Source organism: Aotus nancymaae, unplaced genomic scaffold, assembly GCF_030222135.1.
Source record: "Aotus nancymaae isolate 86718 unplaced genomic scaffold, 86718_ANA_hifiasm-v0.15.2.pri h1tg000036l, whole genome shotgun sequence".
Lineage (NCBI taxonomy): Eukaryota > Metazoa > Chordata > Mammalia > Primates > Aotidae > Aotus > Aotus nancymaae.
In genome coordinates this window covers 65,672,841-65,695,914 of record NW_026988450.1, presented here as the reverse complement: position 1 = coordinate 65,695,914, position 23,074 = coordinate 65,672,841, and the positions used below count along the sequence as shown (strand labels likewise).

Here is a 23,074-nt window from a genome sequence, read left to right as displayed (position 1 = left end):
CTTCTTTCATTTCTTTTGTCAATGTTTTATAGTTTTCAGTGTACAGATCTTTCATCTCCTTGGTAAATTTATTCCTACATAGGTTTTGATGCTATTGTAAATGACGTTGTTTTCTTATTTTTTTCCCAGGTGATTTGTTGTTAGTGTACAAAAATGAGACTGATTTTTGTATGTTGATTTTTTTATCTGGAAACTTCACTGAATTTATTGGTTCTAACCATATTTTTTGGTTGAGCATTTAGGGTTTTCTATATATAATATCATGTTATTTACAAACAAACAATTTACCTTCTACTTTTTTTTTTTCTTTTGAGACAAGTTCTTGCTTTGTCACCCAGGCTGGAATACAGTGGCACAGTCTTGGCTCGCTGCAACCTCAACCTCCCAGGTTCAAGCAATTCTGCCTCAGCCTCCCAAATAGCTGGGATTACAGGTGTGTGCCACCATGCCCAGCTAATTTTTGTATTTTTAGTAGAGACAGCATTTCACTATGTTGGCTAAGTTAGTCACGAACTCCTAATCTCAAATGATCCATCCACCTCAGCCTCCCAAAGTGCTGGGATTACAGGCATGAGCCAACATGCCCAGCCTACCTTCTACTTTTATTATTTGAATAGTTTATTTACTTTTTCTTTTATAATTTTTCTGGCTAGGACTTCTAGTACTATGTTGAACAGAAGTGGACATCCTTCACTTGTTCTTTGAGAAAAAAAAGCTTTCTGCTTTTCATCACTGAGTATGATGTTAGCTGAGAGCTTGTCATATGTGACCTTTATTATATTGAGATATAGTCCTTATATATCTGGTATTTTTATAGTTTTTACCATGAAAGTATGTTGAATTCTGTTAAATGCTTTTTCTGCATCTATGGAGATGATTATATCGTATTTATTCATTCTGTTAATATGGTATATCATTTATTGATTTCCATGTGTTGAATCATTTCCCAGGGATAAATCACACTTGATCATGGTACACAATCCTTTTAATGTGGTATTAATTTAATTGCTAGTATTTTGTTGAGAATTTTTGTACATATGTTTATCAGGGAATTGGCCTGTACTTTCCTTTCCTTGTAGTGTTTGAATTTGGCTTTGATATCAGGTTAATGCTCTGCTTGTAAAATGAGTTTGGAAATATTCTCTTCCCTTCATTTTTTGAGATGAATTTGAGAAGGATTGATATTAATTGCTCATTAATCATATAAAAAAAAGCTTATCATGACTGGTCACTAGAGAAATGTAAATCAAAACCACATTGAGAAACCATCTCACACCAGTTAAAATGGCGATCATTAAAAAATCAGGAGATACCAGATGCTGGAGAGGATGTGGAAAAATAGGAACGCTTTTACTATTGGTGGGAGTGTAAATTAGTTCAACCATTGTGGAAGACAGTGTGGCAATTCCACAAGGATCTAGAAATAGAAATACCATTTGACCCAACAATCCCATTGCTGGGTATATACCCAAAGGATTATAAATCATTCTATTATAAAGACACATCCACATGTATGTTTATTGTCGCAGTGTTCACAATAGCAAAGACTTGGAACCAACCCAAATGCCTATCAATGACAGACTGAATAAAGAAAATGTGACGCATATACACCATGGAATATTATGCAGCCATAAAAAAGGATGAGTTCATGTCCTTTGCAGGGACATGGATGAAGCTGGAAACCATCATTCTCAGCAAACTAACACAGGAACAGAAAAACAAACACCACGTTCTCACTCATAAGTGGGTGTTGAACAATGAGGACACATGGACACAGGGAGGAGAACATCATACACCGGGGCCTGTCAGGGAGTGGGGGCTAGGGAAGAGATATCAGGGGGTGGGGGGATTGGGGAGGGATAGCATTAGGAGAAATACCTAATGTAGATGATGAGGCGATGGATGCAACAAGCCACCATGGCACGTGGATACCTATGTAACAAACCTGCATGATCTGCACATGTGCCCCAGAACTTAAAGTATAATACAAATGTAGGGGAAAATATTACAGAGGTTTGTCAGGCAATAAATGAATAAAACACACACACACACACACACACACACACACACACACACACAAAACTCTGGAAATTTTTGAGCTTCGTGTATCTGGATGTCCATCTGTCTCCCCAGCTTTGAGATGTTTTCAGCCATTATTTCTTTAAACAAGCTTTTTGTTTCTCCATTCTTCTTGTGGCATACTCCTAATTCTATATTATTTCTCTGAATAGTGTCTATAGTTAGTGCTTATAATTTTATGTTGCCTCAGCATCCATTTTAAAATATGTATAACTTTCTTACATCAGAAGCAGGGCTCAGCCAGCCTTAACACAGTTTCTAACACTATACCCCACTCAAATGGTTCCAGGTAGTAGCTAGAGATAAATCTTAGAGGCATCTTTCTTGCCTCACAGGCTGATCTCCTTACTTTGCTGCTGCTTTCTTTAAATTGACCATTCAGACATTTTCCAATGAACTGAAAGGGAAACTTCTCAGTTACAGTATGACCTCCTGGAACTAGTGTCTGCTTGCTTTAACCCACGAAATAAAGCTCTCCAGGGGAAACCTGTTTCTATAACACCCTGGATTCAATAAATACATTGACTCATGGGTCCCTTCTCTCTTTCTGCCTGTGCTCCATGACCTCTGTGTATGTGTGACCTTCAGGGGTACTGTGTACCCTCCAAGATCTATAAGTATTAAAATCTCTTAAACTTTCACACTATGGTTATGTCATTGAAGTTGTTCCCACAATCTAACCCAAACTCCTGATGGTGAGGCTGCCTTAAAGGGACCTACGCAGGTGGATCCCCTGCTGTTTCTCTTCTGTCTGGATCTCTCAGCTGCTGAGAATAGTAGTTACCAGCTAAGCGGATGGAGTTTCGTTTAAAACAGTTTCTCATACATCCTGTAGGCTTTCCTAATTCCTTTTTAATCTTTTTTTCTCTTCTTACTGGATAATTTCAAGTGACCCATCTTTGAATTCACAGACTCTTTGGTTTTGCTTTATCAAATCTGCCGTTGATACTCTATTGCATTTTTTATTTTTTTCATTGCATATTTCAGCTCGAGTTTCTATTTTTTTTTTTAAATTTATATCCCTTTGTGCAACTTCTTGTTTTGTTTGTGTATTATTTGCCTGACTTCATTGAGTTGTCTATCTATGTTCTCTTTTAGCTCACTGAGCTTCTTTAAGACAATTGTCTTAAATTTTTTATCAGGCAATTTATTGATGCCTATTTCTTTGGGATTGGTTACTAGACTAATTATTGTGGTTTTTGTTGATGTCATGTTGACTTTATTTTTCATGTTTTAAAAAAGTCTTGAATTGCTAGAATTTCTGCACATGGAGCTTGTCTTTCTCAAGAAAGGATAGTCATAAATATGTTTACTGAGGTAAGGAGAGCAATGCATGAACAAACAGAATTTCTTTTTTTTTTTTTTTTTTTTTCCCAAGAGTTTGTAAGAATTTAATATATGGCATACATGTTGGGAAGTCAGTGGGACAAGAATGGATTATCCAATGAATTGATAAGTTGGTTTTTTAATTTTTATTTTTTAGACATAGTCTTTTTCTGTCACCCAGGCTGGAGTGCAGTGACATGATCTTGGCTTACTGCAACCTCGACCTCCAAGGTTCAAGTGAGTCTCGTGCCTCTGCCTCCCAAGTAGCTGGGATTACAGGCGTGCATCACCACATCCAGCTAATTTGTTTTTTTTCTATTTTTTTTTACAAACAGAATTTCAACAAAGAAATAGAAAATATATAAAAGCACCAAACATAAATCACTGAGCTGAGTAATGCAATAATTTAACTCAAAAAAATCAATAGTGGGATTTGACAGCAGACTAGACTAAACAAAAGAAAAATTTAGCTAACTTGAAAATATGTAACATAAATCATCCAATCCGTGGAGCATAAAGACAAAAGAATAAAAAAGGCAGCCTAAAGTACTTATGGTACACCATCAATTTCCACCAGAAGAGGAAAGAGAGAAAGAGATGGAAAATATATTCAAAGAAATAATGGCAGAAAACTTTTCAAGTTTGAAGAAAATAGAAATCCAGATCCAGGAAGCTCAATGGGCACCCAGTAAGTATGAATTTAAACAGACTCACAGCAAAACACATTAAAATCAAATTGTCAAAAGTTAAAAACAAAAAGAAAATATTGAAAGTTGCCTGGGAAAAGCAATTTGTTAGGTACGAGCTTAATACAGAATCATGTTACTTACAAGTTACTTGTAAAAATCAGTGTTTTTAACAGAAAATCTAATGGGATAAGATATTCATATAGCTGAAAGAAGAAATAAATCCTGCCAAGCAAGAATACAATACCTAAAAGTCCTGTGCTTTAAAAATCAAGGGGAGATTAAACATTTCTCAGACACACAGAAGTTGAGGGAATCTATTACCACTATACTTGCCTTACAAGAAATACTAAAAGTAGTCCTTTAAGCTGAGGAAAACAGTCACTTAAAAGTAAGCATATAGCCAAACTGATAACACTCCTATACAGTTGTGGTGATGTGAAAATCAATTTTATATATATATATATATTTTCTATTTCTTCCTCTTTTTTTTTTTTTTTTTTTTAAAGAAAAGGGGCATTCTACTCTGTGTTCTTAAATATACTCCATGTTCATCAGGAAACTTTACCCAAAAAACAGCAGCCAGTGAGTCCCTCCAGTAAAGATAAAAATAATAGTATAGCCTTAATAGATGTGGTTTGGAAGTGAATTTGAGCATTTATTACATCTCATGAAACATATTAAACACTATCAATGTGCCAATCAAAGAAGCAGAATCTTACTGACAAATGAGATGCTAGTAAAGAGTACTTTGGGGATACTGAGGCTGAAACAACTGACAAGATTCCCTTCTCAGCACCTCCAGAGTGAAACAAAGCAAAGTGGAACAATTTCCCTGACCTTAGCACTTCTGAGGTCCTGTGAGTCTGTAGTGACACATGGTCAGTGAATCAGGGATGGCAGCAAGAGGAGGGGGTAGAAGCTGTATTAGTATTACAGGTGTCTGAATCTTACATATAAATCACACCTGTTCAAGAGAAAGTGTCTTCCCTGACCCCATTTTTCTTCATAGTTATCCTCGGGTTGATGGTTGGCTCTTACCATTTCATTCCTTATTTTAGGAAGCCTTTGATATTCCTTTTCTAGCAAATGTCACCCTGGGAATGCACAACCTTGAGGGTAATGGCCTCCTTAGACTGTGGCCCTAGGTGCACCATTCACCTTACCTAGTCCTGGCCCAGACTAGAGTTAAAGGGCTGGAGAGGAAAAGAAAGAAGGTCTGCTGTCTGCTACCCTATAGCAAAGGTTTCCAAAGGACACGTGTGTTCACTCAAGACAGGACTGTCTCCCTTGTTTCTCCTACAATGCTTGGGCACTCCAACCACAAAAAGACCTGTAAAGATACTCAGGTGGAAGACATCAGAAATTTGATTAATGCCGGTCTCACACTTGACCTAGGCTGTCATTGATTTGAAGCAGCATCTCCAGGACACTTCTCTCCAATTTGATATGAAGATTTAGGTTTGCAACAAGCACTGAAACATTTTTTCCTTCTGTTCCCTTCTTAAGACCTTCTTCTCCTGTAAATCTCAATCCAGTGAGGGAAGGCATTGCTGCCCAGGCCGCTATACCTAATCAGTTTCCAGAGGAATATGCTGTCCTCATACACAGAGCGGGGACGGAAGCACTGCTGCTACCGTTTCCCAAGGTGATTTACAATTTAAAGAAAGCAAAGCTTAGCCCAGAGTTGGGAAAGCTTGCTGTAGATACTATCATCATTTCTGTACCTCATTATTCTTGCCTGGTTTTGATTTTGCGAAGCATTTTATTTGTATACTCTCATCCTCAAAATAGAGCCTGATAAAAATTATATTGATCCCACTTGTACAGATGACAAAACAAGGCAGAGAGATTTAAAGCAACTTTCCCAAGGACAAACAGTAAACAATAGTGGAGGAAGACCTTGAACAAAGTGTTCCAAGCTAAAATTTGTTCTCTTTCCACCTTTGAGTACTGCCTCCTGCACTATCGGGAAAGAGCATTTTTGGCATAAACTTTTCAGGTGTCCTTTATCTCCCACAAATGGGAGATGTAAGTTGATTACAACATTTATAGGGTTAACTTGTGCCTGGTATAATAATAGGTGCTTTTGATGTTTAATTTCATATGTCAAGTCGATTGAACTAAGTGATACCCACATGACTAGTAAGACATTATTTCTGGGTGTGTCTGTGAGGGTGTTGCTGGAAGAGATTAGCATTTCAATCAGGAGACTAAGTGAAAAAGATCCACCCTCACCAAGGTGGGTGGGCATGATCCAATCTGTTAAAGACCCAAATAGAACAAAAATGCTGTTGAGGGATAAATCCACTCTCTCTGCTTGAGCTGAGACTTTCTTCTTCTCCTTGACCTTGGACATTGGTGCTCCTGGTTCTCAGACTTTTGGACTCAGAATGGGACTGACATTGGCACATCAATTCTCAGGCCTTCAGAATGGCACTATATTATACCAGTGGCTTTCCCGGTTCTCCAGCTTGCAGATGGCAGATTGTGGGACTTCTCAGCCTCCATAACTGCATGAGCCAATACCTATAATAAATCTCTTCTTAAATTTATTTATAAAAATCTAGATGCTATTGGTTCTGTTTCTCCAGAGAACCCTAATACAGTGCTAAAGATAAACCAAAGAGTAACATTATCTTCCTTGCTCTCAGGGAATTTTTAGAAGAACAAGTGGCTACTTCTTTTTAGGTTCCATGAACTTGTTTATGTATTTAACATTTCATCCTGTGTAGGATTTTGCTCTTGACGCTGGACTCACCTTTGCCGACTTCATGTGTCTTGAGTCCAGGGACCATCTCCTATAACCCTTATTATGTCTAGCACAGTGATGAAACAAGGCAGGTGCTCATAAATATGCATGAGTTGATTGATCAACTAAAGGACAGCAACAATGACATGTGTTTGTGTATGTGACAGTAGGGAAGCTCTGCTTTGGGATTTTTAACATGCCGAGCAGTTTCTCTAACTCCGTTTCCCTAATTCCCTGATGCAAATGAAAGCTGCCTTGGTTCCCACAGGAGACACTGAGACACTTTCCACTGCATATCCGTGGCTTAAAATGCAGCTTGTTTATGCTGATCTGGGGCAGATAACGGAACGTGGCTTCCTTCTCTCTTCTTCTAGTGCAGCCTCATAGTGCTCAGATTCTCCATTGTACCAGCTCCTTCTCTGCCATCAATTTCAGTTTCAATCTTATCTACTTACTCCGATTCCTCATGTTTTATACATCCTTTTCGGGCATTGAAGCCTTATCAAGCACCTCTTGAAACCTTAACTAAAGAAGGCCCGCCCCAGGAGTACCATGTCACATCTTCAAAGACTTCTAACAAAGGAAGAATGTGAAGGGTAGGAAGGCCAGGCCATGGCAACTGTTCTTCCCTTTGATCCTCTAAAATACATTGTAAGTGTGACTGCTCGGAATCTTTCCCTCGAGACCCCTCACTATTTTAGTAATGTTATGCCAGTTACTTCACAGCCTGAGATGTTTGTGTGTTTGGGGCTGTGGTGGGGAAGTAGGTGGCAGACTGGAGGGACTTGGTGGGGGAGGAGGGATGTGTGAAGAAAGAGGCTAGACAGAGCATGGCAAGCCCACCACGACCCTCAAATCCTTTCCCCAGTACCCCACAGGATGAGAAAATATCAAAGAAAACTCTTCCGTTCCTACAGAGCAGGTGTCTGACAGCTTCTAGAACCTCTAACCTTTGTTTCAGGTATTATTGGCACATTCTTTAATTTGTCCTCAGGGAGGTGAGTAATTAAAGGTTATGAAATTTGGGCAATTATCCAGCCTCTTCCTTCCTAGTGGCAGACAGCAAATATTAAAACACTGCTCCGTGTTTGCCTCTCTGCTATCAGCAGCCTTGTTCCCTTTCACACGGATCGTATCCTTTCATGCCACACTTAATTGGGAATAGAAAAGGCCTTTCATGCTCTTGTTCACCTCTCTAGGATTTTTTTCACCTCGCTTTTTGTTTCCTCGGGGGAGGCGTGTGAACAAATTCAGCCTTATACTGTGTCAGCCCTTGCTCCCCGCTCAGTACCAGCTGGCCTTGTTCTACCGTTTGGCCATATAAATATTTTGCATTCAAGGAGCTGTATGTGCAAGCAAGCTTGTTCTAAGCTCTTTTGATTTTGTTTCAAGGAAGTGAAAACCAGCCTCCGTGCTCAGCCTTAGCATTTTATGCCTAATGAGTGAAGAAAACACACACTGAATCAGCCCTCATCTGTCCTTCTGCAGCTCCGTAGTGAGGCTTCCTTTCCCATGTTCTCTAGGGACCACCCTTTGCTACCTAATCACCTGCAAACTCATAAGCTGTTTGTTAACAACATGGGGCAATGCCTTACTTTTGTTGCAGAGGCGAATTTCCCCTCACCCATCCCCAGTAATCTCTCTCCAGCGGATCAGCCGATGAATGAGAGAAAGTGTCTGGTCTAATTAAGTGGGTTAATTTTCCTTTATCAGTAATCATTGTTTATTAAGCTGAATGTTGACAGGCACTTTGCATCTCTCTACTTTCTCAACTACTATACTAGCTAAGGATATTTTGTCTCCAGGTTTTGCAGATAAGGAAATGGAAACTGAGAGGTTGAATAACTTATCCCAGATCACATAGTCAGTGGTTGAGCTGAGAGTCCAATGCAAATTTACTTGAATCCAAAGCTTATGCTCTGTCAACTGTATGATGACAGAGACAGGAGCAGCTGACATTTCCGATAATGACCCAAAGGGGATATTTCTCCTTATTAAGCATAGCAGGGTTGAAATTTACTCTTCATGGCTCAGATGTGCAAGAATTGTAACTTTTCCTTTTAAATAACAGGTCTCATCTTGTTTCAAAATTCTCATTCCTGATGATAATAGCGTGTGTGTGTGTGTGTGTGTGTGTGTGTGTGTGTGTGTTTGGAGGGTGAGACATAGGAAAGATGTTTAATAAAAGTAACTTAGTCTGTCTCTAAGTTTAATATACTCTCTTTGCTGACATAAAGCACACATATATGTGTATCTATGTGTATACATACATACATAAATTTAGTGGTGTGCTGGTCAGTGTTTCACAGTCATCTTTCTGGGACAGGAAACTCCTATTTTGTAGCACTTTTAAATTTCTATGGTGTAAATACTCTCACTATAGTAAATTTCAAGCTACCAACATGATCATACTGAACGTGCAACTGGAAGGAGATCATGCAATTGGCCTTCACTAAAAAAGTAAGCCAGCCCATCACCTCCCCCACCCCCAACAGAAGCATAAGTTACAACAGACAGGTGGACCAGTGGCTTTTTAGGGACACCAGCCTACAATGTCAGGAATCAAAAAGGACTTGGGATTTTTGATTCCTGGCATCCTAGGTTCCCAGTAATCTCTCAGGAGAGAGAAAGAGAGAGGGAGAAAAAAAAATGTGTGCCGTCTAGGGTAAGTTTATAGCCACGCAGCCATGCATTCATTTCTATAATTTCTTTTCCACACATGAAACATACAGAGAAATTATATATAGTCAGTCTAAGGTTGAAAGTCCCTAACAGAACCGTTTCACTCTTTCAGGGGCTTCTCCTTCTGCTTCCACCTTTTGAAGCCATCACCTGGGTATAGGTAAATCAGCAAAGAAGCACCATGGCCTCCAGGGTTGGGGCTTTCTGTAGCTCATCTGTGGCTCCAGTGAGAAGTCCCAAGTCCTTTTTTGATTCCGGGCATCCTAGATTGGTGTCCCTAAAAAGCCATGGGCCCACCTGTCTATGGGATGCTATGCTGGCATCCATTGCTGGTAGCCAGGCATTCTGCCATCAGCTTTAGCTAGAAGGCATTTACCCATGCAGCCGTATTTCCCTGGCCTTTTGGTCCATCAGTACAGCTGATGTTCTCTTTGCCCAATGGTGCTGTGGGCTGTAATCTTTTGAGGCACGCTCAGGCTTTCTTTTGCTGAGAACTTGTTACTCTGGGCAGCGTCCGTGTGGCACCTTTCTGTGTTTCAGGTTGTTCTGAAATGCCTTTAAAATCCCCAAGTTTGGGGAAGTGGAACACAAGCTACACACTATCCTCTCTTCTTTGCCTGTGTGTTTCCTGGCCGGGTCTTTGAGTCTTGAGGGTGGCAACTGTGTTTTCTTTATCTTTATAATTGAGAATCTAAGAACTGTGTCAGAGCACATAAACATTTGTCAAATGAATAAGAGAATGCTGGAGTAATTCTGAATACTGTCTCACAAATTTTAAGAATTTGGACAAAACCATCAATCCACAGTAAGATTAAAAAAAAAAAAGAGTAACCATCTCAGAGTCAGTTCAATATAAAACAAGAGAAAAAAAAAATCCAATTTTTGACCTACTATACCATGTGGTTCCCTCAACGTGCCTGCCACTCACAAACTGCCTCCTATGACCCTGCCTGGGACCCATTCATTAATCTCGGAGGTCCATTACAGCTTACGTAAGAAAAAGGAAATGCTTACTGCCTTGTTAGGGAACGGATTAGGAAATTTTATGCACTTTATCAGAACTAGCAGAGAAAAATAGGTTGCAGGATAATCTTTCAACACTTTTAAAAACACACCCAGCAAGACTCCAGCACAACTGAATAGAAAGCTGACCTTCCCCCAGCATACATTTGCATTATCAATCCATTGGTGAAAACACTTTTGCAGCAAATTTAACCAAATACTCCCTCAAAATACATGAGGTTTCAAGTGTCACTTTGTTTACCTGTGTGCATGTGTGGGGTAGGGGGGATGTGTGTGCGCGTTTAAGCAGTTTTGCACAACTTGGACTTAAGCTTAGGAGAAAAATCTCAGACTGGGTGTGAGAGAGCCTGTCTTTCTTCCCAGCTGTCGGTAGGCGGAGCTCACGCTTCATGCACAGCTGGGGCCGGCTTGCTGGAGGCACAGAGCAGACAAGAAGGCTGAGATGCCTAAAGAGAGGAGGAGAGGAGGTGCAGATTTGGGCGTAGGAGGGAGATTAAACAAAACTAAACAAAAACACATATTTCTTTCAAATGTCATCACTTTGGCCAACTGTTTTCTGAAAGATAGAAAATGTGGGCTGTCTAGAGTAAGTTCATAACCACATAACCATGCAACACGCGTTCCTGTCATTTCTTTTCCACACATGAGAAAGCTTTTTTTCCAGGAGAAGCGTGCTTTTTTTTTTTTTTGGCTGGAGTTATACGGTTTTCTGAACTGTGTGTATGAGAAACAAGTTTCTTTGTGACATTTACCATTGATGTTCCAAGTGTTGGCCTGGTAACTTCAACCGCATGTGCTAAAGAGGGTGGCAGACGGCTAAGAAAGCAGCATCAGCGTTGGCTTTGATGAAGATGGAGGCTTTGATGAAAACGGAGGCTTTGCCTGTGAGCAGTTTCAGGAGAGAGGGGTCAGATGGAGGCCTTCATCAGGCCCTGCCATGGGAAACGGAGCACAGCGTGTTTCCACTGAGGCGACTGGAGTAGTCATGCGTGTGTACATGTGTTCGTGTGTGCCTCTCTGCATGTCTGTGCACGTGTGAGAATGTGTATGTGTGTGTGTACTGAGTGTGTGTGCTCTGAATCAGTGACTGAGGTCAGCTACAGATCCGTAGCAGAAATTCTGCCAATCACTTCAGCCCTATAAGAAAAATAAGTAAGAACATCACCAGCATGGAGACATTTTTTAAGAGAAAAAGAATCATTTTTTCATCATTTTTGATAACAGTAAAACAAAAAGAATAAAAGCTTTTTAAAAATGGCTTGCAGTATTACTGTTTTTTATGTAGTGATAGTTTCTGTTGCCATGTATTAAAGGATCTATGCCTAAAAGTTTGACTAAAGTTTAGGATGAAGTTGCTCATAATTCAGGTATTTTATTTTACTTGTCTGAAGCTTCCTTTAAAAGCAGAGTTTGCTGACTTAATATATTTTTGGTCACACACACAAAAAAATGGTGGTGGAAGTGATGTGAGGGAACTCTCCTTGTGTTTTTACCAAGTTTTTTGCCTACTGTGTGTCTATGCTCCCTGGGGCCCTGCCTGGTGCAGTACGGTAACAGTTGGAGAGTAGTGCCATCTTGTGGCCACACTGGGAATTAAGTCTAGAAATTAAGAGGTAGTGGGCAAAATGGCCACTATTTCAAGTGTCTAGTCTGGGATTTCCAAGTAGTTGGGCAGAATCAATTGAGTTATAATCCCCAAGGCTCTCTTATGGTGCTGGAGGCGGGAATTAGATCACATCTCTCTAACACCTAAGGCTGGCTTTTCACTTATGCAGATTAGTGTAAGTTTTTTTGTTTATATATATTTTTTAAACAGGGTTTCTGTTGCCCAGACAAGAGTGTAGTGGCACCATCACAGCTCATTGTAGCCTCCAACTCCTGGCCTCAAGTGATCCTCCCACCTCAGCCTCCTGAGTAGCTGGGACTACAGGTGAGTGCCACTATGCATGGTTAAGTTTTTAATTTTTTGTAGAGACAGGGTCTCACTATGTTGTCCAGGCTTGTCTTGAACTCCTGGCCTCAAGTGGTCCTCTTACCTTGTCATTAGGCTTTTAAAAGCCACCTTCTTTCCACTTAGTGTGAGTGAGATTAAAATCCAGTCCTGACAGAGTTTCTGATAAAAGGAGGAAATTCCTGGGAAATAGGGGAAGAAGAATCAACATATTTGAACTAGGATAGAGGCATGAAAAGTAGATCGAGAAAACAGAGCACCTCATTTTTGCCTGGTTAATTTTCTAACAATGAACCTAACAAGAAATCTTTGAGATGCTGCCTTCTCAGATGCTGTAGGAGGAGCTGTTGCTTCATGGTCGAATTTACTTGGCCTATTTATGAATTTTCTTGTTTCTTAAAATCAGAAAAAAGAATCATCGAATTTTTCTTTGTTAGATGCCCTGCAACTGAAAGCTTTGTAAACCAATAATGTAGTTGTTCTTACTAGATTGTATTTTCCAGATATGTTTATCTAGTTCAAAAATATTTATCATCACAATGTACGGTAGGTAGCTTTTTGGGATGAATTACTATCCCATGGAAACAAATCATATTTAGAAATCTTTAGAGAGAACACTTTTTTTTTGTGGAAGAGGTTAATAACATATTTTTCTGGTTTGTTCTACATTTCTAGTGAATGGTCTTAACGCTATGTGTCTTATTTTTAAACAGTAAACAATATTTTGTTAATAATTGCAAGTAACATGAAATAAGTCAGAGCCTTTATCTTCATTTAACATATGTTCATATGGAAAATGGATGTGTCTATGTCATCTTGGAGCAAGTGGTAGAGTGTCTAGGGTCACTCAGAATCAGACGAAATACATTCAGATCCCAGCTTAGCTACTTACTGGCTACATAAATATGGACAAATTGTAAAATAAATGAATCTTGGTTTGTAAAACTGGAGCAGTGTTACCAACCACAGAGGGCTTTTTGATAATTTGGAGATAACATGGGTAAAACATTTAGCACCTCTTTATTATAAGAAGGAAACAGACATATTCCTGGATCCAGATTCCAGACAAATACTGATCACCATTCTGGTTCTTAACGCATCTTCAGTCCAGTCTGACCTTAGAGGAACCTCAGATACTTTAAATTCCTTGCAGGAATCATTGCAGAAGACAAATGGCATTCGCAGTTTGGCTAAGTTATAGTGAATACCTTTGTTTTAACTGAAGAGGGTAGGAATTTGAACCAATAAAATGTCTCTACTACAAGAATACAGCAATGCCTGAGAAACCAGGATGGCAGGAGTAAAATTTAATGGCAACTTTTTACCTGGATTCCTTAAAGAGCAGATGTTTATTTTATTAAATTTGGTTTGATTGTAATTTTGGCTTGAAAACAATTCTCTAATCACAGTCGAGTGTTTGTTTATTCATTTTCCAAACTACCACTTTTCCCAACCCCAGCTCGACTTTAATATATTCCCAAAAACTTTTTAAGAAGTTAAGCCCCAGATAAGCATACATGTTGGAGAGATACTTACAAGCAACCTATAAGCTGCTCCAATAATCTTAACAGCAGCCAAGGCAGCTGCTGTCAGCCTGACGTGGTCCCAATGTTCCAATAACCACACACAATAGGGCCACACACATTCAGCTAGTTTTATTTTCACATCTCTCTGTAACTGGAATGATATTGCACATCTGACAAATGGAAAGGGATTAAGCTGACAGTGGGCTGATGTTAATTTCAACCTTCAGAAATGACATTGAAACCAATAAAAAATTCTTTATCTGTTAAAGATGGGAAAGGTTTGCCTGTTTTCAGTAAAAAGAACAAAGTTGGCCGGGCGCGGTGGCTCACGCCTGTAATCCCAGCACTTTGGGAGGCCGAGGCGGGTGGATCACGAGGTCAAGAGATCGAGACCATCCTGGTCAACATGGTGAAACCCCGTCTCTACTAAAAATACAAAAAATTAGCTGGGCATGGTGGCGCGTGCCTGTAATCCCAGCTACTCAGGAGGCTGAGGCAGGAGAATTGCCTGAACCCAGGAGGCGGAGGTTGCGGTGAGCCAAGATCGCGCCATTGCACTCCAGCCTGGGTAACAAGAGCGAAACTCCATCTCAAAAAAAAAGAAAGAAAGAAAGAAAAAAGAACAAAGGTATAATTTGTGTTATAATTTATCGAATCTGGGGTATGTGTGTGTGTGCACACATGTGTCCCTATGCACCAATGTGAGCATGTGTATATTCTGTGGGTAAGAATGGCAGGTGTGGATTAAATGGCTTTCAAAGATCCCTTGCAAGCTTTTTTATGATGTCAGGGAGCAGAATATTAATATTTTATCTGTTTCATGGATGGGGAAACTGAAGCTCAGAGAGTTTAAGGACTTATCTCTGTTCTTACAAATATTAGAAGCAAGATGTGAAGAAATTAAGATCTGTCCAAGTTTGAAGAAACTAGTTGTTAGTTCAGGCAAAGTCTTATCTAGAATTTGATTTTTCTTTTTGAATATATGACTCTATTTTATTTATTCGTCAAGAGCTGATTGATCCTAAAGGACGGATTCACAATAATTAAACTCCCAAGAGACTGATAGATAAACCCGATGCCAATAAATTAATACATGATGGTAAAGATTCTCAGAGTCTGTTATTCACATTAAGTTCCCTCTCATTATGGGTGAGTTCAACAGAACAAGAGAGAGAAGAAAGTTGCTCAACAGAGTATTCAAGTAAAGGTAGCTGGATAACTGCGTGAGCTTCTTCCATTAAAGAATGGCAAAGTCATGATGTGATCTAGAGATATTTCTGCTTCTTGTAAGCTTCTTCACTGGATTGCAGCCTCTTGTGTGTAGGGACTGTTTTATTGTTCATCTAGGTTCTGAATTAAACCTGAAATGCAGGAAGGTATCCAATAGTTATTTGCTGAAAGTGTAAAGGAAAAACTTAAAATGACTGTCTAGAGAGAGTTCCCCCTTCCCAGGATAGTGACTTAACTTTATAGCTCTAACCTTACTAACTTGTCTGTTTACTCACAGGGTCTTAGTGACCTCCGACTGGTCTTGATCTCTGTGAACATTTGGCATTGTTAGGTAATGTTTGCTTCCTCTTAAAATTCTTGCCCACTAGAGAACTCTTGTACTAACACTCATACTTCTTCTTTCTCTCTGTTTCTTTTATTTTTTCAATAATTTATTTGCTTTTATTTCCTAAATGTATGTATTTTCTAAAAATCTGAACCCAGCAAATTTCCTCTTTCTCTCTTGAGAAATTTCATGGTCATTCTGGAGGCTAAGTGAAAAATGGGTCTTGTGATCATATAGCTATTAGGAAAATACTCTGTATGACCTCGTTGTTGTGAAGAAGTATCACATCCAGTAGCAAATCAAAGACTGATGAAAATCAGTTTTTCTTTGTAACACTAGCATTTTCTAAATTTATTAACTTATAAAACTGTGTTAGTTAAGGCAGTACTATCTGCCATTACAAAGAACCCCAAATGTCAGTGACTTAACACAGTAAAAATTTATTTCTCATGCATCAACCTTATGAGGTTCCCCTTAGTCTGGGAGATCTTCTGATCTGCTCTCCTCCATGTGGTGGCTCACAGACCCAGGCTCTCTCAGTATTATTGCTCTGCCCTCCAGTAGGTCCTTCGTCTCTCCCTTCAGTAGGCAGATGAAGAAAAAAAAAAGAGAGAGAGTGGAAGACAATGATGGAAAGCACTTATCATGCCTGCCCACATTCCATGGGTTATTTGGCCACACCTAACTGTAAGGAAGATTTGGAAATGTGGTCTAACTTAGAAGGAAATGAAAATTGGCTTGGATGAACATATCAATCACTGACTTTTAGTGCCACATTTTTTCTCAAAGAAACAGAACGGACTTACTTTCTATCAAGGTAAACATTTTAGGTCCCATCCATTCAATACACTCCATGACAAGGGTCTACAGGTGATATATAGTCCTTCTATGTCCAGATGTGGTTCCTTTTAGCCCAACAACCTGGAAAACTAGAGATAAGTTACTCTACACACTTCTGCTCTAAAACATTCAAATGCAAAATAGTGAAGATTATATAGGATAGCTACAACTTAAAATTCCCTTTTGAAAAAGAAAAGATTAGAAGATACACAGACCATGGAGGTTTTGAAACTTTCTAGGAGGAGACATTAAAGCCCTTTACTCTGGAAATAGGTAAGGTCCATATTCAGCTCATTTATTGTCTCTGGAAGAAATTCCCTTGTCCATTGTTCTCTGTAGCTCCTGGCTCCACCCTTTATAAATTTTTTCTTTATTCATATTTGAAAGTGGTGTTCCTGCCCACGCTAGTTTGGATCTACCATGACAGTTTTAAAGCCTAGCAAATAATCACAAGATTATTAGACTTGGCTTGGGATTCTTCTGCAATAAAAGATTCTCCAAAACTTGGCAGTTGCTAATCTAAATGTTTCCATTTACTTTCATATATCAATAATCACAGTCAAATCTTTTTTTTTCTAGTTACAATTCTTAGTTCTGCCTTATTTCTCCTTTACCCCAATGCCTTTCTCTCTCTTTCCCATGCTTTCTTATTTTATCTCATTTTAATGGAAACTGCTTTTTAGCTACCCAAAACATGAGATTTGGTGAGGGAGTAACTCTTTTAACTGGTCTTTGTCTCAGAGGGAGTTATTTATGCTTAAGACCTTTTTAATTTGGAATCTTACTATTGGGAATCCAGAAACAGCCTTTCCAACCCTGTAAAACACTTGATCTCTGTATGTTCACTATTCCCCTATAAATCTACTTTAAAATAGCTGATTATTTTAATTAACAATTAATTTGTTTACTTTGCATCCCATAAAATTCATCCTTTTAGAGTGTACATCTCAGTATTATTAGCATATTCACAGAGCTTTACAATGTAAAACCATATGACTATTTAATTCTGCAATATTTTACCTACCCCCAAATGAAACCTGATGCCCATTGGCCATTAATCCTCAATCCTTCTCCTCCTACCAATCCCTAGAAATTACTCATCTACTCTTCTGTCTTCAGGGATTTGCCTATTTTGAACATTTCATGTAAGTGGATTCATATACTATCTGGCCTTCTGTGTCTGGCTTCTTTCGTTTAGTATAACATTTTCAAGGTTCATCTGTGTTGGAGCATGTATCAGTATACAAGTTTTACACTTCTTCTGTTACATTTAGTTTTAAGCATTTTATCATTTATATATATTAGAAATAGAATTGTTTTTTCTTCATTCTACCAATCTCTGCTTTTGGATTATTTAATCAATTTACAATAATGTATCACTGAAGTGGTATGATTTATGTCTGTCATTTTACTATTTGTGTTATATATGTCTTATTTTTTCCCACTATTCCTCCATTACTGACTTATGTTAAATAGATATATTTTTTTAATTTCCTTGTTGTGTACTATTTAACTTAATTCCACTGTTGCACCATTTAATTCCAATGTTATTTCTTTTATTATGTATTTTTAGTTATTTTCTTAGTGGTTTTCCTAAGGATTACAATTAAAAATTCAATTTATAATAATCCAGTTTGGATTAATACCTTCCTGATTTCAACAATATGCAAAATCTTTCCTCCATTATATCTCTCTCTCTTTCTGCCTTTGTGTTGTTAGTCACAAAAATTACATTTTTATATATTGTTTGATTACTGCTTTTATGTAGTTGTCTTTTAATTCAAACAGAAAAAAGAGTTAAAAAGAAAAAAATATATACTATATTGTTTTTACATTTACCTATAGAATTACCTTTTCCTCCAGCTTGCAGATGGCAGATTATGGGACTTCTCAGTCTCCATAATCATGTGAATCATTTCCTGTGATAAATCTTCTCCTATCTATATACATCTATATATATCTGATGTTTTCTGTTTCTCTGAAGAATCCTAATACATTAAATAATATTCTGTTACATAAATATATTACAATTTGATTATCCATTCAAATGAATGAGATTTCCCCCTCCTCTCTTTTCTATTACAAATGAAGCTGCTGTGAACATTTTGTTTTGTTAACATTGATTGAAATTACTTTATCATTTTTTCTTTCTTAGTTTGTTAATATGGTGAAATACACTGAATTGTTTCTCAAATGTTTACCCAAACTTACATTAGTATATCTTTTTACTTCCTTTCAACCTATTTGCGTCATTTTATTTAGAGTATGACTTGTAGGCAGCATATTGTTGAGTCTTGACTTTTTATCCAATCTGACCATCTCTGCCCTATAATTGGCAGATTAAATGATTTACATTTAATGTGATTATTGATATTTATAACATTTTGCTATTAGTTTTATATTTTATAATCTGTGTTTTGGTCCCCTTTTTCTCTTTTTGCCTTCCGTTAGAACAATTGAGTATTTTCTATGATCTTATCTTCTCTCCTTTCTTGGCTTACTGGGTGAACAGTTTTGTTCTTATAATGGTTGCTTTAGAGTTTATTCAATACAACGTGTCTGCATTTCCGTAATATTATACAGCTTTCTATACAGTAAAAAAAACTTAAAACAGTTTATTTCAATTTTCCCTTTTTAAACAGACCTTTGTGCTGTATTTGATATGCATTTTACTTCTACATGTTCTATAGCCCGTGATTTTTTTTTTACTTTTTTTTTAGGTCCAGGGGGTAAACTGTGTGTCACTGAGACTTAGTGTGCAAATGATCCCATCACCAAGGTAGTGATCACAGTACCCAGTATGAAGCTTTCCAACCTATGTCCCTTTCTCACCCTCCCCTCTCAAGCAGTCTCCAGTTCTTTGCATCACTGTGTATCCAATATGTAATGCCCTGTGGCCTGGCGCAGTGGCTCACACTTGTAATCCCATCAGTTTGGGAGGCTGAGGCAGGTGGATCACCCGAGGTCAGGAGTTCAAGATCAGCCTGGGCAACATGGAGAAATCCTGCTTCTACTAAAAATACAAAAATTAGCCAGGTGTGGTAGCACATGCCTGTAATCCCAGCTACTCAGGAGGCTGAGGCAGGAGAATTGATTGAACCTGGGAGGCGGAGGTTGCAGTGAGCTGAGATCATGCTACTGCACTCCAGCCTGGGTGACAGAGCAAGACTCTGTCTCAAAAAAATATATATGTAGTGCCCAGTTACAGGTGAGAACATTCAGTATTTGGTTTTCTGGTCCCACATTAGTGCACTTAGGATGATGGCCTCCAGCTGCATCCATGTTGTTGTAAAGAACGTGAGTTCATTCTTTTTTTAATGGCTATGTAGTATTTCATGGTGTATATGTACCACATTTTCTTTATTCAGTCCACCGTTGGGCATCTTGGTTGATTCCATGTCTTTGCTATTGTGAATAGTGCAGTTTTGAATGTATAAGTGTCTTTTTAGTAAAATGATTTATTTCCCTTTGTAATCCACAATTTATCATTTTTATTTAAATAGTAAATTATTATAAAAATTTTTAAAATGTTTTATCTTTACCTATGTTTTTAATATATGCTAGTTTTCTTCATCTCTGTGTAAATCCATATTTTCATCTGATATGTTTCTTCCTTTTAAAGGACTTCCTTTAACATTTCATAATTTTAAGTTTATTGATAATGAATCCTTTCTGCTTTCATTTGTCTCACAAAGTCTTTATGTCACCATTAGTTTTGAAAGATATTTTCACTGGTGACATGATTTGGCTGTGTACCCACCCAAATCTCATCTTGAATTGTAACTCCCACAATTCCCATGTGTCATGGAAGGAGCCCAGTGGGAGGTGATTGAATTATGGGGGAAGGTCTTTCCTGCACTGTTCTTGTGATAGTTTATGAGTCTCATGAGATCTGATGGTTTTAAAAATGGAAATTTCCCTGCACAATCTCTCTTTTTCTGCTGCCATCCTTGTAAGATGTGACTTGCTCCTCCTTGCCTTCCACCACCATTGTGAGGCTTCCTCAGCTACATGGAACTGTAAGTCCATTAAACCTCTTTCTTTAGTAAATTGCCCAGTGTTGGGTATGTCTTTATCAGTAGCATGAAAACGGACTAATACAACTGGATATAGAGCTCTAAGTCAAAACTTTTGGAGGTCTTTAAAAATACTGCCCCACTACTGTAGATTTACATTTTTTCCAAGAAGAAGTCTATAGTCATTTTTTTCTTTTTTATCTGTTTCAAATATATATATTCTCTCTGTTTTTAAGGCTCCCCTTGATAACTGGTTTTAATCATTTTCTTAGGATGTACCTTTGAGTAGTTTTATTGTGTTCAGGGTGTATTGGGCTTCCTGTATTTGTAGGTTCATAGTTTTCATTCAGTTTAGAAGAAAAATTGGCATTTCTTCAAATGCTTTCTGTGGTAATCACTCCCATGTCAGAGATTTCAATTACATACATATTAGGCATCTTAAAGCTGCTCATAGTTCACATTGGTTTACTATATTTTTAAAAGTCATTTTTGTCTATTTAATTTTGAGCAGTTTCCTTTTACTTTTATTTTAGGTTTGAGGGTACAAGTAAAGGTTTGTTACATAGGTAAACAGATATCATGGACATTTTTTGCACATACTATTTCATCATCCATGTAGTGAGCCCAGTACCCAACAGTTATCTTCCTGCCCTTCTCCCTCTTTCTACCCTCCCCACTCAAGTAGACCCCAGTCTCTGTTGTTTCCTTCTTTATGTCCATGTGTTCTTAACATTTAGCTACCACTTACAAGTGAAAATATGTGGTAATTGCTTTTTTGTTCCTGAGTTAGTTTGCTATGGATAACAGCCTCCAGCTCCATCCACATTCCCACAAAAGACATGATCTTTTTCTTTTTTATGGCTGCATAGCATCCCATGGTGTATATCAACCACATTTTCTTTATCCAACCTGCCACTGATGGGCATTTAGGTTGATTGCATGTCTTTACTATTGTGAATAGTGCTGCAGTGAACATTCACATGCAGTTTTAATTGTGCATTTATTAACATCTTTCCTGCATTTTTATCTGCTATTAATCTTATTCATTTCAGACATTTTGTTTTTCATCTCTAGAATTTTACATTGGGCCTTTTTATACCTTCAATGTCTCTGTTTAATATCCTCATATTTATTCTACCTACTGATTATCTGCAATATAGTTATAATAGATGTTTCAATATTGTCTGCTATTTTTAGCATCTGTTTCAAGAATCTGTTTTACTGATTGATTTTTCTTCTCATGATGGATCACATTTTTCTGCCTCTTTGCTTGCTTGGTAATTTGTATTGGCTGCCAGACATTGTGCAATGTACCTTGTTTGCTAGTTTTGTGTACATTTAAATATTCTTGATCTTTGTTCTAAGGTACAATTAAGTTACTTGGAAATTGATTGATCCTTTCAAGGCTCGATTTTAAGGTGGGATCAGAAGACTTTAGTCAAAGGCTAATTCTGCCCCAGTGCTCAGACAATATCCTTTAGAGTACTCTGCCTGATGCTTCCTTGTATTACAATGTTCATTCAACTCTAGCAGGTAGGAACATAAACTCTTCCAGGCTCCATAGGAATCCTGGGGGTTGTTCCTTTGAATCTTTCCTTCTGATTCCTTTTTTTGGACCTAGCTGGTTTCCTCACATATATGCACTGAGTAATATTCAGTTGAAGTCTCAAAAGGAACTCTCTTCAAATCCCCACAGTGCTCTATCTGTGCAGGCCTCTCTTATTTGTGAAGCAATCTCATGCCTGGTTGTTGTCTCCATAATTTAAAGCCACCTTGGAATGTACAAGTTCTCAACTTTCTCTGGTTACCTCAGGGAGACTGCCAGACACTGTTTGGATTTCCTTTTTCTGTAAAACAACCTAAAAACTATATAAATATAGTCTTGCTCATCTCATTTGTTTCTGTTGTCTTGTTCTCTTGCATAGCCTCTTTCCAAATGTCTGAAAACCATTATTTCATATATTTTGCTTGTCTGTTTAGTTTTTTTAAGGTAACAAGGTAAATCCTTCCCCTCATAATCATGACCAAAAAAAAAAGTTATGAAGTACTTTATGGATTTGAATATTCTAAGAAACATATATATTGAAAAGATCTCTCTAGAGACTGTCCCATAGGGAGGTAGTACGTCCATAGGGAGGTAGTACGTCTGAGAATCCTATCTTGTACCTAAAACACACTTGCAAATTGAGGTAAATACTTGGGAGCAAGCTTATTCATTCCAATGTCTACTGTGTCTGGGAGGTTCTATTCCATTTGAACTCTCAATACATGCTGTAATGGCTCATGTTTTTGTTCACATTTTGCAGCATGAAATCACCCTTGCTCAGTTTGAATCAGGCTGATTGCCAACCCATTGCTTGGACCACTGCCTGGTGTGATTTGGCTGTAAATATAACTGATATAATGGTTTCACACATGGTTATTTTGGCCATCGTAATATAAGCAGTTACAATCTGCTGCTGGCTAGGTATTTCGATTGCCACTATTCACCATAAAATGTCAGTGCGGTTGTGATTTATAGCGATGACCTTAGTAGGTATAATTGAATTTTCCTGGCATTGTGGAGCTGGAGCACATCTGAAAATCACAGCTGGCAATGTCTCTGGTTAATCTAGGCATAAATACAGCTGGGCCAGTG

General features: G+C 38.1%; 2 long non-coding RNA genes across 2 annotated transcripts in view; one reads left to right on the top strand and one right to left on the bottom strand.

The window, feature by feature from the left end:
* Positions 1 to 23,074, top strand: part of LOC105710806 (uncharacterized) — a 529,709-nt gene that overhangs the window by 166,630 nt on the left and 340,005 nt on the right. The window lies entirely within an intron of this gene.
* LOC135277981 (uncharacterized) overlaps positions 16,043 to 23,074 on the bottom strand; it is a 79,079-nt gene continuing 72,047 nt past the window's right edge. Inside the window, exons 3-4 of the long non-coding RNA XR_010345508.1 lie at positions 16,387 to 16,509; positions 16,043 to 16,159 (exon numbers count right to left, since the gene is read on the bottom strand). This is a non-coding gene — a long non-coding RNA (uncharacterized LOC135277981). The remainder of the gene's footprint in view (positions 16,160 to 16,386; positions 16,510 to 23,074) is intronic.